This window comes from Pelophylax lessonae, assembly GCF_965119305.1.
Source record: "Pelophylax lessonae genome assembly, chromosome: 3".
NCBI classification, from domain to species: Eukaryota; Metazoa; Chordata; class Amphibia; order Anura; family Ranidae; genus Pelophylax; species Pelophylax lessonae.
This window is the reverse complement of record NC_138770.1, coordinates 43,130,546-43,146,331: the sequence shown is the minus strand read 5'-3', so window position 1 is coordinate 43,146,331 and position 15,786 is coordinate 43,130,546. Positions and strand designations below refer to the sequence as shown.

The following is a 15,786-nucleotide window of genomic DNA, read 5'->3' as shown; positions in this document are numbered from 1 at the left end:
TATCTTCCAGAACCTTCACAGAAAGACAGGGTAAGCAGTCAACCCTGCAGGCAGTGAAACAGAACAGATCAAAACAATCACATGAAGCTCAACTGAATACAGTGAGCCAGTAACTACATTTACCTAGCACCTATGTGCTTTATTAGGTACATTTAGTTACTGGCTCGCTGTAATCTAGGTGGGTGCTACAATGAAAAAAAACATTTGGTTTCCTAAATATTAGCCAAAACCAATTAACTAAAATCATGGATATATGGTTGTACAAAGGCCACATACTGTACATGATCTGATATGGTTGTATGTTAACTGCAGCAATGAACCTTTGCAAGTAGCAATATACAGCACCGGCCTCTGTAGGAGAACCTTATGGAGTCACCTCCCTCCCTATTGAATGAGCTCTCCCCGTACATTCACTATCACAGCTCTAACACACTGACAATATGGCGGCTCTCAGACCCTCTCTGGGTATGGGAACATACCCTGTGAAGTCTACATATTCTGACTCTGCATTCAGGTCTGTTGGTAGTGTACCTCATATAGACACACCTGACTGCAATACTCCCTAAGCATACTAATACCATCCACCAAATTCATGCTGCTTTCTGTACATCATGTACTACTTTAACGTGATTGTGAAGGTAATTTTTTTAAAAAAAATAACAATTATGTCTATACTTACCCGCTCTCTGCAATGGAATTGCACAGAGCGGCCACAAACCTCCTCTTTTCGGGTCCGCGGGTGGAGTTACTGGCCCCTCCCTTTTGTCCAGCGCCTCAATGGGAAGCCGAGTGCTCCCATGGGGGCACTCGTGCATGCTCGCACCCGAGCTCCGCCGCTGCGTCTATTGACACAGACAGCAGTACTCAGTGTTGGCCGATTTGTGTAGGGTATAATATATATCAGTGTTAATTTTGGCAGCAAATTTCAATTTAGTTTTAGTCTTAGTCTTAGGACTAAAATGGCATTTTAGTTTTAGTCCTATTTTAGTCTTCTGCAAGTGTTTTAGTTTTAGTCGTATTTAGTCGACTAAAACTCCAGTATATTTTAGTCGACTAAAACGCCCTACATTTTAGTCGACTAAAACTCATTTTAGTCATCTATAATGGAATGGGTGTAGTTCAATTGTAATTTGTAATGCATTATTTAAGCATTTCTCTACAATTTCCAAACTCATTATATACTACTGCTGGTCCTGGAGTGAAAAATCTAATATGTTATTATTTATGCTTTGAGCATGCACCAGTGTTAATTTTTGGCAGCAAATTTCGATTTAGTTTAAGTTATAGTCTTTTGACTAAAATGCCATTTTAGTTTTAGTCGTATTTTAGTCTTAAGACTAAAATGCCATTTTAGTTTTAGTCGTATTTTAGTCATCTGAATTGTGTTAGTCGACGAAAACATTTTAGTCGGTTTTAGTCGACGAAATTAACACTGATATATATATGTATACAAATATATGCATACAGTTTTTTTTACTGTGTACATGGGTGTGTATGGAGCTGAACAAAGCTGGCAGACAAGTTGCATTTTACATATCAAAGGGCCAAAGCAGTTACTTACAGAGGATTGTAAAATGTAAACTTGTCTCATCAGACTTGAAAAGAACAATAAAGGTCCATGGGGGTTTTTAACGCAATTTGGTAAGAAGGCATTCATTTTCACACACATTCGTTCATCAAGATTAAAGCACAGATCTAGATTGTAACACACATTATTGAATGCATGGAAGCTATATAGGTGCATATTATAGATTGGACATATTCTGGATTGTAGTGTCTCTATGCTTGCTAGGAGATGAATGACGAATGGGACTCTAAGTGCCGGTTCACACTAATCCGACTTGGTCGCCTGACAAGTAGCTTCCAATGCTGTGCAATGGAACTGTTCTAATCAGAGCGACTCAAGTGGCTCCGACTTAGAAAAAGGTTCCTGCACTATTTTTTGGCAAAGTCGGAGCGACTTGCATTGACTTCTATTATGAGAAGTCGTTGCAAGCCGCGCTGCACGGGCGACTTCATTAGTCGCCCGAAGTCGGGCGACTTCGAGTCGGATTAGTGTGAACCGACTCTGAAGGATGATGTTCTTTGTAATATTTACTAATACTCTGTTGGATTCTGTCATCTGTATAAGTATCTTATGGACTTTATTCTGTGCTGGGACTCAATAAATGCAACTCTCTGAATGAACCGAGTTGCTGCGGGAATAACTCGAATTATAGTAATAATTGTCAATCCCTCTACCACTCTATCACTAGTACTACACTCGGCCCTTGCCCCCCACTCCCTCATCACTGGTTTGATTGGCAGCCAATGGGTCCCGGTGCCCCCAGCAAAGCCAGCGAGACACAGAAATGAGGGGAGAGAGAAGCTGCAGACGTGCACGGCGCTAAATCGAATGAGGGCTCGGGTAAAAAAAAGGGGGGGGGAGTGAGGGGGATGCTGACACCTAAATGTATTAAGCAAAAAAAATGTTTAGGCTTTACAATTCACTTTAAGGCATTTTCCAAACCTGTCATTTAAAGGAATTGTCTACTTCTCTATTGTTCATCGACAGACGCAGCTCCTTATCTTCATGACTCATAGGGTTATGCTCCTCCCTCTAGGAATGAGCACTAGTGCTATTCCTAGAAGGGGGAGCATAGCCCTATGAGTCATGAAGATAAGGAGCTGTGTCTGTCGATGAGCTTCAGAGAAAAGGATTTTACGGTAAGTTCTTACAAAAATCCAGTTTTCTCTTACGTCCTCCGACAGTCGCCGCCTCTTCATATTCGTCACATATGGGGTATTAGACTTTGCTCCGAAGGAGTAGCTAGGCAACAGAATATGTTAACAATAAAGCTTTAACACATCCCACCCTCAAGGGGTGGTCCCCTCAGTCAATACCCTCCTACTTCCTGCAACCATATCTCAGTTTTTAATGTCTAGCTTGTCAGGAGTGGCTGGCTCTCTCTGTGCTGGGACTTTCTGTCCCAGACTCTTTCTTCTTTTTAATATTTTGTTTGAGTTTTTCTCTCTACCTTTATTTAGCTGTTATTTTGTCAGCGTTAGTTAGTTCTTCGGACGAAGAGGATCATGCGGACTGGGTCTCGGGCTGATTCCCCTGGTCGCAGGTCGTGGGTCAGTGGCTTCCCAGTCTGCCATCGAGCGTTCAGCCAGGTAACGCTCCTGGCACAGTGAACGACCCATCCCTGTTCGGTGCAGGGATGATTGGTGAGGTGGCTACCTCACTGGACGCTGTGCGGTTTCTTAACCCCCATTTTGTGCGTCTTGAATTGCGACTCTCCCTGCCTCATGTGCAGCGGCTTGTTCGCCTGTGCGGGTCCCCCACGCCATGTGAGGTAAGTGTATCTATGTGGGGACCTGTCTGTCTGGGGGGGTGTCAGTCTGGGACTGTGTAACCTGCCTCTATTCACACTGCTTGTCTCCCTATCTCTCGGCTGCATGCTGTGGGCTGCAAGGGGGGGGGAGCTGTATGACACTGTGTGTGTCAGCCTGGTCAGTGTGAGAAGCTGTGTGCTGTGGGGCATGTTTTTTTGGGCATGTTTGGGCATATACAGCGATCGCTGCGGCGATCTGACATGTATTCCGATATTGGAATGTAATGTGTGTTTTAATGCACTGTGGAGCGGCGGTTTCGGCGCCAAACGACGCCATTTTGCCTACACCCGCTCCGGCTGCATGGTTTACATGCATGGCGGCCATTTTCTTGTAGCCTCCATAGGCTTACATAGAAGCGCCCTGGCAGCATCACTTCCTCTTTCCAGGAACACCGATCGAGGCAGCAGCAGCGGCGAGGGTCTCCTCAGGTTTTATCCTTCTGTTCTTGCTATCCATTGCCTGTGTTCAGTTTGCATATTCCCTGTGGGGGTCTCATTGTGCTTGAGTGTGGTGCGGTGGGCTGCGCTTGCCGCGCTTGCTTAAAAGGGGCAGTTAACCCTTGGTTGTCTGGCATTACAGGGGCAATGGATTCTCAGGAGGGCATATTTCCTACAGTATTGGTGGAAAGCCAGGGGACCGCTGTTTCCCCCCCAGGGGGGGATTTAGCCACTATTGTGGCTGGCCTTGCTGCTCAGGTGCAAATGCTGGTGGCTGCTCAATCTACTAAAAGGCCCAGAGTTGCTCTTTCCTCTGATTCTGAGGGTGAAGGTGATGGGGCTGTTCTGGCAGGGGCCTCCTTATCGGGGTCCCGCTCCTCTCTTGATCTAGTGGGGTCTGAGGTGGAGGCTGAAGTTGAGGGGGTTGATAATTCTCCCCCTGGCTCGCCTGAAGAGCTTGCAATCATGGATGAGTTGATTGCTTCCATTAAGCAAACGCTGCGTTTGCAGGACAAAGTGTGTCCCCCCGCTGCCTTGGCGGCTTATGGGATGCAGAGGAAACGCAGGACGCCGCAGGTTTTTCCCTGCAATGCTGATTTTCAGCGCGCTGTTAAGGATCAATGGCGCGATCTGCGCAAACCTTTTGCGGTACCAAGTAAATTCAAGCTGCGTTATCCTTTTTCGCCTGCCACTGATGAAAGGTGGTGTGTGCCTCCACCAGTGGATCATGCAATTGCGGTTTTGAACAAAGCCACTGCGATTCCTGCAGAGGGTTCCCCTGTTTTCCGTGATGCCACAGATAGGAGACTGGAGTCTCTTGCCCGTCATACTTATTCTGTTACGGGTTCTATGCTTAAGGCTCTGTTTGCTTCTCTCATGGCGGCCCAGGCGATCGCAAGTTGGACGCAGATGCTTAGGCGCGTCCTAGTGGCCGACTCGGCCTCGCCGGCGACCCTGGATATGGTGGACCAGATCCACCAGGGTGTCATGTATCTGTGTGATGCGGACCTGGACCTGATTCCGTTGGCTGCACGTGTGCACAGCGTGGCGGTGTTGTCTCGCCGCCTGGTTTGGTTGAAATGTTGGTAGGTGGACCAATCTTCACGTAAGACCTTAGCCAATCTGCCTTATGATGGGTCTCGCCTTTTTGGGGAGTCCCTGGATGTGTTGATTAAGGGGATCACCGGGGGTAAGAGCACTCTCTTGCCCCATTTCCCCAAGGCTAAGGGGGCTTCTGGGAAGAAGCATGCTAATTTTCGGCCCCCTCAGGGGTCCTTTCGTGCCTTTCGGCCGCACTACAAGGGCAAACCGTTCAAAGGTCAAGGCTCTCAGAAGAAGCCCTGGTCTGGTAAACAGAAGTCCGGCCAATCCGGACCTGCAGCCCATAACAGTTTGGCCTGAAGGGGCGCCCTCACCCAGTTTTGGGGTGGGGGGACGCTTGCTCGGTTTTCTTCAGCCCTGGTTGGCCCGTGTGCGGGACAGATGGGTTCTGGAAATCGTTCGATCTGGTTACAAGATCGAGTTTCTCTCTCGGCCGGAGAGCAGATTTTTTCCCTCAAATCTTCAACTGTCTCCAGAGCGCTTGCGGGACCTGCACCTGGCGGTGCGGGACCTGAGGGCTCAGGGAGTGGTGGTTCCGGTGCCTCATCGGGACAGGTTTCGGGGGTTTTATTCCAATCTGTTCACCGTGCCCAGAAAGGAGGGCAAGGTTCGTCCGATTCTGGACTTGAAGGCTCTGAACCGCTCTGTGCGGGTTCGCAAGTTCCGCATGGAATCCCTGCGGTCGGTGGTGGCTGCCCTGGTTCCGGGGGAATTCATGGCCTCCATCGATTTGAAGGATGCGTACCTTCACATCCCCATATTCGAGGGTCATCAGAGGTACCTTCGATTTGCCATTGCGGAGGATCACTACCAGTTCGTGGCGTTGCCCTTTGGTCTCGCCTCGGCTCCGCGGGTCTCCACCAAGGTGCTTGCACCGGTTCTGGCATTATTGAGGGCCCAGGGCGTTTCTGTCCTGGGGTATCTGGACGACATTCTGGTTCGGTCTGCGACCAGCCAGGGTCTGGAGGAGGACCTGTCTGTCACGATGCAAACTCTGCAGGAGTTTGGTTGGACGATAAATTTTCCAAAGTCGACACTGAGTCCGTCGGTTCGTCTTCCCTATCTGGGAATGATACTGGACTCGGTGCAGGCGAAGGTCTTCCTGCCGGAAGACAAACTCAGGACTCTCCGGGAGGAAGTCAGGTCCCTCAGGGACGTTCCGAACTCGTCTCTGCGGACGTGTATGAGATGTCTGGGATTGATGGTCTCGGCCTTCGAGGCGATTCCTTTCGCACAGTTTCACACGCGGGGTCTCCAAGCGGAGATCCTGTTCAGGTGGGACGGGCGACCTCAATCTCTGGATCTTCAAATCTCGTTGAGTCTTCGCACCAGGGAAAACCTTCTGTGGTGGCTCCAGTCCCCGTTGGTGTCCGGGGGCAAGTCGTTTCGTCCGATCTCGTGGACGGTAATCACCACGGATGCCAGCCTGTCGGGCTGGGGTGGAGTTCTGGGCGTTCTGTCCGCTCAGGGGACTTGGTCGGAGGGGGAATCTTCCCTTCCGATCAACATTCTGGAATTGCGTGCGATACGTCTCTGTCTTCATCGCTGGACGGACCGGCTGCAGGGTTGCCCGGTTCGGGTGCAGACGGACAATGCCACGGCGGTGGCCTACATCAACCACCAAGGGGGCACCAGGAGTGCCCGAGCGGCTCGAGAAGTGGCCGACATTCTGTCTTGGGCCGAGACTCATGTCCCGGCGATAACGGCGGTTCACATTCCGGGAGTGGGGAACTGGCAGGCGGACTATCTGAGTCGTCAGACCCTGGATCAGGGGGAATGGTCTCTCCATCCGGCTGTCTTCCAGACGTTGTGCGCAAAGTGGGGTCTTCCAGATGTGGACCTGTTCGCGTCTCGCCTCAACAACAAGGTGAAGAGGTTCGTGGCAAGGACGCGCGACCCTCGGGCAGACGCGTCAGTGGCCCCGTGGCATCAGTACAGGCTGATGTACGCGTTTCCACCGATTCAGTTGCTGTCCAGGTTCCTTCGCAGGTTACACTCGGAACGCAACACGGTGATTCTTGTGGCACCGGACTGGCCTCGCCGGTCCTGGTACGCAGACCTCGTGAATCTGTCGGTCGACGCCCCGTGGCGTCTGCCTCTTCGAGACGATCTACTGTCTCAAGGACCGATATACCATCCTGCTTTACAGTCGCTGGCTTTGACGGCCTGGCTGTTGAGACCGAGGTCCTGAAGGAGAGGGGTCTCTCTCCGGAGGTCGTTCATACTTTAATCAATGCGAGGAAATCTTCCTCGGGGAAGGTTTATTACCGTACTTGGAAGGCCTATTTTGCCTGGTGTGAGTCCAGGGGGTTTTCACCCCGCACGTACTCGGTGTCCCGTGTGCTGTCTTTCCTTCAAACGGGTGTTGATCAGCGTTTGGCGCTGGCTACGATAAAGGGTCAGGTGTCTGCTCTGGCCGTTCTGTTTCAACGTCCCGTGGCTTCCAACCCATTGGTTGGCACATTTGTTCAGGGTGTGCGGCATCTGGTTCCCCCGAGGCGGGATCCTCTGCCCCCTTGGGACTTGAATCTCGTTCTATCTGTGTTACAACGTGCTCCTTTTGAACAGATCAGGGAGATCTCGTTGTCTATGTTGTCCAAAAAGGTCGCCTTTTTGGTGGCGATCACTTCAGCTCGCAGAGTGTCAGAGCTGGCGGCTTTGTCCTGCAAGTCTCCGTACCTGGTTATTCATTTGGATAAGGTGGTCTTGCGACCTAATCCTTCTTTTCTTCCGAAACGAGTTTCGGACTTCCATCTTAATGAGGATATTGTCTTGCCTTCGTTGTGCACGAAGCCTAAACATCCGAAGGAGGTGAGATTGCACTCTCTGGATGTTGTTCGGGCGATAAGGGTTTACCTTAAATCGACTGAGTCTTTTCGAAAGACGGACTCCTTGTTTGTTCTTCCAGAGGGTCCTCGGAAGGGCATGGCGGCTTCGGCCTCTACCATCGCCAAATGGATCAGGCAGACCATTGAACAGGCCTATGCTTTGCAGGGGAAGGTTCCCCCTGTGCCTGTGAAGGCGCACTCTACTAGATCTTTGAGTACGTCTTGGGCCTGTCGTCATGGGGCTTCTGTAGCCCAGGTGTGTAAGGCGGCGACTTGGTCGACCGTGCACACTTTCACAAAATTCTACAAAGTAGATGTTCAGGCATCGGCGGATGCTTCCTTTGGCCGCAAGGTTCTTAGTGCGGCTGCTCCCTAGGGTCCCTTGTTGGGGACTCCTGGCTGTTGGGATAAGTTTTGTATCCCCTGGTTTTTTTGTCTTTGTCTGGGTTGTTGCTCCTGTTGAGCACCTGTTTTTTGCTGTTGCCCAGCTGGTTTCCTTCCTTTGGTAAGGTTCCTTCTTTGATGCGGAGACTGCGTTGCCTTTCGGCGCGGATGCGTTTCCCACCCCTCATGTTTGCACTGCTTTGGGACGTCCCCATATGTGACGAATATGAAGAGGCGGCGACTGTCGGAGGACGTAAGAGAAAACGGAATTTTTGTAAAATCTTACCTGTAAAATTCCTTTCTCTGAGTCCTCCGACAGTCGCCGCCCCCGCCCCTCTTTTGGGGTTTGATTGTATACTCTACTGCTATTCCACTAAAACTGAGATATGGTTGCAGGAAGTAGGAGGGTATTGACTGAGGGTACCACCCCTTGAGGGTGGGATGTGTTAAAGCTTTATTGTTAACATATTCTGTTGCCTAGCTACTCCTTCGGAGCAAAGTCTAATACCCCATATGTGACGAATATGAAGAGGCGGCGACTGTCGGAGGACTCAGAGAAAGGAATTTTACAGGTAAGATTTTACAAAAATTCCGTTTTCCCATGTTCTCCTCAAAGCTGTGTAAGAAGAACCCTCCTAAAACTAAGCAAATATAGGTCAGAGACCAGACAGACTTTACTTGGACAATGTCATTTCTGATCAGGCAGGTAGGATAGGATAGAACAGGTGTGCAGGGTGCCAGAAACCTAACAAACACAAAGTAACCCAATCTACATCTGCCACTGGGGGCAGCCTGCCTATTCACCCCTTATATTCTTATTGCCATCCTGATAATTTTCTGCTGTCTGTCCACAGAGAAACCTGCATAGATCTCATGATCACATCAATGAGGATGGAGGAGTATCGGAGTCGCATGACTGAAAGGATACTAAACCTAACCCTGGAGATCATCTACCTGCTGACCGGAGAGGTGAGGAGGATTCTGGGAGGTCACATGACATCACTCTTTTCTTTAGTAATAAAACACAGACCTGCCCTGAGAGGTGAGGAGGATTCTGGGATTCTAATAAAATATTCCTATTGGTTTATTAATGCAGAGTTTTCCTCCTGTGATGTCTGGAGATCACATGACCATCACAGTGCCCCCACGTGACTCCCTAAAACCTGAGAAACACAACATGCAGAAGATTCTAGAAGTCACCAAGAAGATGATGGAGCTGCTGACAGGAGAGGTGAGCGGTGCTGGGAATTCTGGGACATTATCCAGTAACAGACAAGGGATGTGTCTGGATGGTGACTGTATCATTGTGTGTGTCAGGTTCCTATAAGGTGTCAGGATGTCACTGTCTATTTCTCCATGGAGGAGTGGGAGTATTTAGAAGGACACAAGGATCTCTACAAGGAGGTCATGAAGGAGAATCAGCCGCCCCTCACATCACCGGGTAAGAGGAGACTTTATTGTAAAGGAGAGAGCAGTATGGAGGGTCCACCTAGATCCCCATCATCTGATAAACACATAGAAACAATGTATTCAGTCAGTGTGTGTTTCCTACAGATGAATCCAGTAATGGGAACCCACCAGAGAGATGTTCCCGTCCTCTGTATTCCCGGGATTCCACACAGAAAGGTTACACCATCTCTCACCATGATCAGGTAGGTGAAATTGAGGGTCTGGAACATAAAGTGTTTAAACACTCTGACATGTGGAGCCGATGTGTGGATTCTACAAGATGATATTTCTCTTCCGTTCCTTGAAGGACACAGCTTGATCTGTAGATCGTGCCAATGGGTTTATTACTCCACCTGCAAAAGTAGACTGCTAGGTACAGAAAAACACACTCTAGGGGTGGCCTTCCTCTGAAACACACAGACCAGTTTTTTTTTTTTCCTAGTGCTTAGGAGTTAAGAGATGTATGGGATTTTTTCCCCCATTTATACTCACCTAGGTGGATCCTGCATCGGTTCCCCAGGCGCCTCTACACTGAGAAGGCGGGATTCTGACAGCTCCCCGGGCAGAGAGCGGCTGTCAGTCAGTCTGCCCCCTCCTGACTCATTGGAGCGCTGGGCTGTGGACGGGCGGGGAGTGGCCGGCTCTGGCTCACAGCAGCTCGTTGAGAGGCTGAGCCAGGTGTCTGGTCGCGTTGACGTGGTGCCTGGACCGACTTCTGTGACGTCAGCAGAGAGCGGACTTCAGCCCGCTCTCTGCTGAAAACCGGTCACAGGAGTACAGAACAAACTGTACGCCTGTGATCCATAAGAGATGTACAGCCAAACAAGCTTTGCCTGTACATTTTTAAAGCCTAGAGATTTTTTTCTGCTCTCTCTTTTTCCTTTTTACTTCTTTTTGTTTCTGTCGATGGATTATTGTCTTTTATTAGTGCTGGGCAACAGGCACGGAGTTATAGATCCTGATAACCTTTCCAGCACTGCCTGGGTCTTGCTGTGCCATTGGCTGAGCGCAGGCTGCTTGAGTACTAGAACGGACTGACACTGCACTTGGCTGTCTGGAGATCAGGACACAGTAAGTAGCAGCCTTCTAGACTTTCCTTCACTCTCCTGGGAGTACACTAGCTACTACTTTCCACATTCAGGACTTTATCCCTGTTGAGGGATTCCTGTTTGTTACTGTTCACCATTACACTTCAAAGGGGATGCTTTCACTCTGAAGTTCTAATGCAGAATTCGAGTCCTCATTGTCAAGTTAACTGTTACTGGAGTATCCCGAGGCTCACCCTATCCAAGTTCTATTCCAAAATAAAAACTACAAAAAAAGACATGCACAGCCTGTTCTCTGACTCAAGTGATTGGAAAATGTTGTGTGCCTCGCTGCTGTGTGCTTATCAGGAATAGAACCCAGGATTTAATCACCAGACCAATCTGGTCTTTGCACTACATTTAGGGGCTCGTTCCTGGATTCCCGCCTGGCATGGAAGAGAAAGGGTTAAGTATTAGCACCAGGAGGCCCCGGAAGAGGGGGCAGAGTTATGAACTGTGTGTCGGAAGAGAAGTACACCCCGTGCTTGGTAGAAGATAGCAGGATGAGGGGGAATGTACTGTTCTGGCAGCCAGGTTGTGAGTCTCGTGGAGTCAAGAGGAGGTGGAGCGTGAGGCTGGTGCCAAGGGGCAAGATAGCTCTCGGTACCGTCCAGGGGGGCTGAACACCCATGTTTGGTCTGTGCTGTATGTGAGCAGCCGACAGCAGGAAACCCACTTTTGGAGGCGATGCGGGCACTGTGAGGGCACCATTATTTCAGTTGATGCCGGAGAATCAGCCGCCTACAGTCAATCGCGTGGTGTGGGACACAGGGTTCTGCACTAAGGAGGTTGAACCAGAGAGGCCGACATCATTTCCATTAAGTGAAGCTAGCAGCAGCACATTCTTGGTTAGGTAGACTTTGAGAATCGGGAAACCTACTAAGGGGTATGTGTATGCCTAACGTCGTGGACCCATCCTGCGACTAGCGAAGGGGGATCCTTTACCTGAATAACAAGTTGTTCCTAGTGAGGAGACAGGACAGAAGCCTGCAGCAGCGGAGGCACCTGGGCCTCATTTTCGCAGAAGAGAGCCGTGTGGAGTCTGACCTTGGCTCCCCAAAGTTCTATTGGGATGCAAGTGAGGGGGACTTGAGTGAGTGGGGAATGTCCAGAGACTTTGGGTGGTATTGGGGCGATCAGGACATGCAAGGGAAATCGTTTGTTCAGCGACAGACACAGTACAGTATGCTGCCAACCTGCAGTTCAGCAAGGAATACCAACAGCGGTGTTCTGATTTGTCGCCTCCTCGTTCCTGGGCTAGGTCTCGAGCTCAGATATGAGGTCCATCATCAACTCATCAAACGGGCTGTCAACCCTTTTATCCTGCCAGGAAAAGGAGTGAGGAACCTGCTGCTACGGTTCTCTAGGATGCAGCACATTGTGCAGAGGAAAGTGGCACTGAACTACAAATTCAAATTCCCATATGTGCCTCCAGAAGTTATGGACAAGGTGGAGACCATCAGATAGGGCTGGGTGGAGGCAGAGATTTGAGTACCTACATTGCCCAGGCCTCATTGTTACAGAGGAGCCAAGGGATTTTTGGAAAACTTTTGCAGAATTAAGCGTGGATGCAGCAGAGGCAGATTCATATTTTAGGATCATGTCCTGATCAAAATGGGGACAGCGTTGACCAAGAAGGGTCTGTAAGCATTTGGGGCCCAGATAATAAGTTGGTCTTGTCAGAATTAATAATTAATAATAATTAATAATATATCGCTGTGCCTCCATTATGTCAGAATGTTGATACTGCTCTGACTATAACAGTATCTATTTATGGTTAATAATAAGCAAAGATCTGTGTGAAAGGAGAATCTCAACTTATTCCATAAATCAATATGTAGCGAGTTCTTTTTATTGAATAATTTATTTTTAAAAGCATATACCAATCTTAGTGAAAACAGTCTACAGTATGGAATATATAAAAGTTTTATTCACCAGACATGTAATCACGATAAATGATCAAACTTGAGATGACACTAAAAGATATAACTTCACAAAAATACAAACTTCAAACAATAAATGCAATGTGATGTGTAGCTCAATAATGAAAGTGAAACTGAAACAAAGTTAAAGTAAAACGAAAGCAGGATTACCATGTCCCCAGATGTAGTAGAAACCATATTTAAGTATATTATACAATCAGACCACAATTGTCTGCGCAATGCATAACTTGATAGTCACCTCACTGCAGATGAAGTGAGAATAGGCTATGCAAAACGTGAAATTGATACGCCAATATGCGCTAAATCTGATATTAATAAAAATGTTATAAAAACAAAAATCATCTCTTTAGAGAAAAATCTACATATGGTTGATACGGCTGGGATTGTACTCTCGTTACCCTTGAATATGAAATGCAAAACATTTAAGGCAGTATATAAACAATATTGAATAATAATCAAATAAACAGCAAGGCATAATTACCATATTTAAAATGGTGGCTAGCTTAGAATAGTAGTTACCAGGTTCCTTAAGATGGCTGCATTTCCAAGATGATGGCCAATTAGGGAGGAGCTTCGTTTGGCGTCCCTCAAAGGTTCAGATACATGATGGATGAAAATGAAGTCTGTGTAGATGAGTCTGTGCATAGCTGTTAGTAGTGTGTATGTTGTATGTGTGATGTATATTGGGCAAAATGTCATGTGTCATGTGTCTCTCTCATCTGGGCTTTTATATGGTATAGAACAAAGGATTATTAAAATTACTATAAGTTAAACCCAGAGGGAGGAACATGATCATCATTGGTTGGAACATTCTATTCATTAACTGGTGATGTCATAGGGTGACACCTCTTGGTTGACCAGTATATTAAAATTAAATAAAGATTTCTTCATTTAAGACTATTATAAAACAACATAAAATGTATCCATGCTTTCATCTACTAAATGTCCATTTAATCCACCAGGCATCTGAATAAAGAATTAATCTTGGTAACACTATTCTAATATTTAATATATCTTATTTAGATATATTGGATTTTACTTTTTAACCCAAGACTTCAATTACCGTAGTCAGCAAAATGGCAGTATTGCATTGCACTTTAGTTTCAGTTTGTAGCAATATTTGCCTACAAATAAACTTCGAACCTTTATATTGACCCATAGCTTACAACCAGACCTTCTAAATTAAACACCTGGCAAGGCCAGAAAAGTTTATGATGCTTTCTACGACTTACAATTTACAAATGTTTACTGAAGCCTCTCGACATACAGAGATGAGTCATCAAATAAGTAAGGTTAGAAGTTAGCAAAATATGAAACATTATAATATATAACAATTTTCTACATATCTATGTATGCTAGTTATATATTTCATTGTTAATATTATGTTACATATAAGATATAACGTATCTGTAAATCCTATTTTTAAATGAATTTAAACACAGAATACCTGACTCATTTTATGATCCCACACAAACAGGATTACCTTGGAATAGTGTCTTAGACCTTATCTTAAAGAAAGTCAACAGACTATTTATTTATACAGCCTGTCTGGGATAAACCTGTTGAATAGCCACTTTTCCTGCATAGGCACTTTTTGTTAAAGGAAATTTAACCCTTTAATAACCTGACAAAAATGGATGTCATTGCTAATTCTATACAGATCAAAATATGACATTTCATTTCTATTTGTTAAATTTAACGTCCCCAAATAACCCTGACAGTCTAGATCTCTAATCCAGAATTCTATCTGTAAACCAGAGGGGGACTAGCTCCTGCTATTCCGTTTATGACTGTTGGATGCCAATTCTCACACATAGTATACTGTACAGATGTTTGTCTAGTGTTGTCCTTAAGGTTCAGAGGACCCTACAAGATTTGGGGCCCCGCTGTTTTCTCTTTTGAAAGGACTATTTCTGTATGTGGAAATGGAACATTCACATGGTATCCAGTTTGCTGCTTGCAGAGTTTAAAAAGACAACCCTTGCAAAGATTTTCTTCACTAAGAGTTCCTGGCTCCTGTGAACTCTATTTGTAATCTAGAGCCGGGGGCCTTACAAGTTTATAGGTCGCTTTGGATGCAAGACTCACATTGATGTGTTTAGGTATAGATAAGGTAGTTAGACAGGATGTTTTTTTTTTTTTCTCAGCTCCCTTTCTTATTCCATGGCCCTAGAAGACTACGGGGCAAGAGTTTTGTGCCACTGGGGGGGGGGGGGGGGATGCACCTATTGATGTAACCATGTTTAGGTTGTCTAACCCTATTGATGTAACCATGTTTAGGTTGTCTAAGTACTTTCTGGTTGATGTGTTTAAAATTGTTTGAAATTGTACGGATAGTTAGTATAGGGATTTAGTGAAGTAGTAGGATTGTTTTGAGTGTAAATCTGCCCGTAGTCCTTGTGCTTGGAGGTCCCCTTTACATGGGTCAGGTATGAGGCTCGCTATTTGTAAATGGCTGTCCTTCCTTGACTATGGTATTTTCTTCTATTCTGTTGGTTTAGGGTGAAGATCTGATGATCATTAAAATTGAGGGAGAAGTCAAAGAGACGTATGTGAGGGATGATCAGCAATATACGGAGGAGGCTAGTATGATGAGGACATTCAAAGAGGAGGACACTCCTACAGGGATCAGCACAGGTAAGCTATAGTAGTATATTCTTCTCTGGTATCTCTGCTCTGTTTCTGCACACTGATCTCTTTAATAAATATGTGGGCCCTCAGATAAACCCCCCCCCTCCCCAATAAGGCAGAATATGGGGTATAGGTTATGTTTCAAATCCTGCTTAATGCATTGACATACCTCCTTAAGCTCAGTCTGTCCTGAAGTATGGCCACTTGCTAACTTTCTACCATCCACAGGCAGCTTAACTCTTCAGGAAGACAGAGAAGTTGATACCAGCCCCATTTTACATGAGATAATTGCAATACAGAGGATGTTTTTTCCAGTCTTTTGAACTGTACAGTAACACTATTTTAGGTTGGCTCCTCTTCTTCAGCTGACTTATAGTTAAAACTCTTTTAACAGTCTTGTCGGGTGAAAAGTAAGAAGGAACAAAGAAAACAAACACTTATATTTGCAAAAAAAAAAACTTCTACAAACACCCTCCAGTGCTGCTTGTCACCAGAATCCTGGGTCTGCATTCTGAACTTTGAACCTCTTCATTATCAGAGATCACATGAC

At 46.6% G+C, this 15,786-nt stretch overlaps 2 protein-coding genes and 1 pseudogene across 3 annotated transcripts in view; 2 read left to right on the top strand and 1 right to left on the bottom strand.

Annotated features, from left to right (window-relative positions):
• LOC309550683 (uncharacterized protein) overlaps nucleotides 1-15,786 on the bottom strand; it is a 3,164,715-nt gene that overhangs the window by 730,060 nt on the left and 2,418,869 nt on the right. The window lies entirely within an intron of this gene.
• The window catches only part of LOC309550793, a 1,525,103-nt pseudogene that overhangs the window by 802,001 nt on the left and 707,316 nt on the right, over nucleotides 1-15,786 (top strand). The gene's annotated exons all lie outside the window — the stretch shown is intronic.
• LOC309550048 (uncharacterized protein) overlaps nucleotides 1-15,786 on the top strand; it is a gene marked incomplete at both ends in the record, with an annotated part of 53,364 nt that overhangs the window by 36,658 nt on the left and 920 nt on the right. The window lies entirely within an intron of this gene.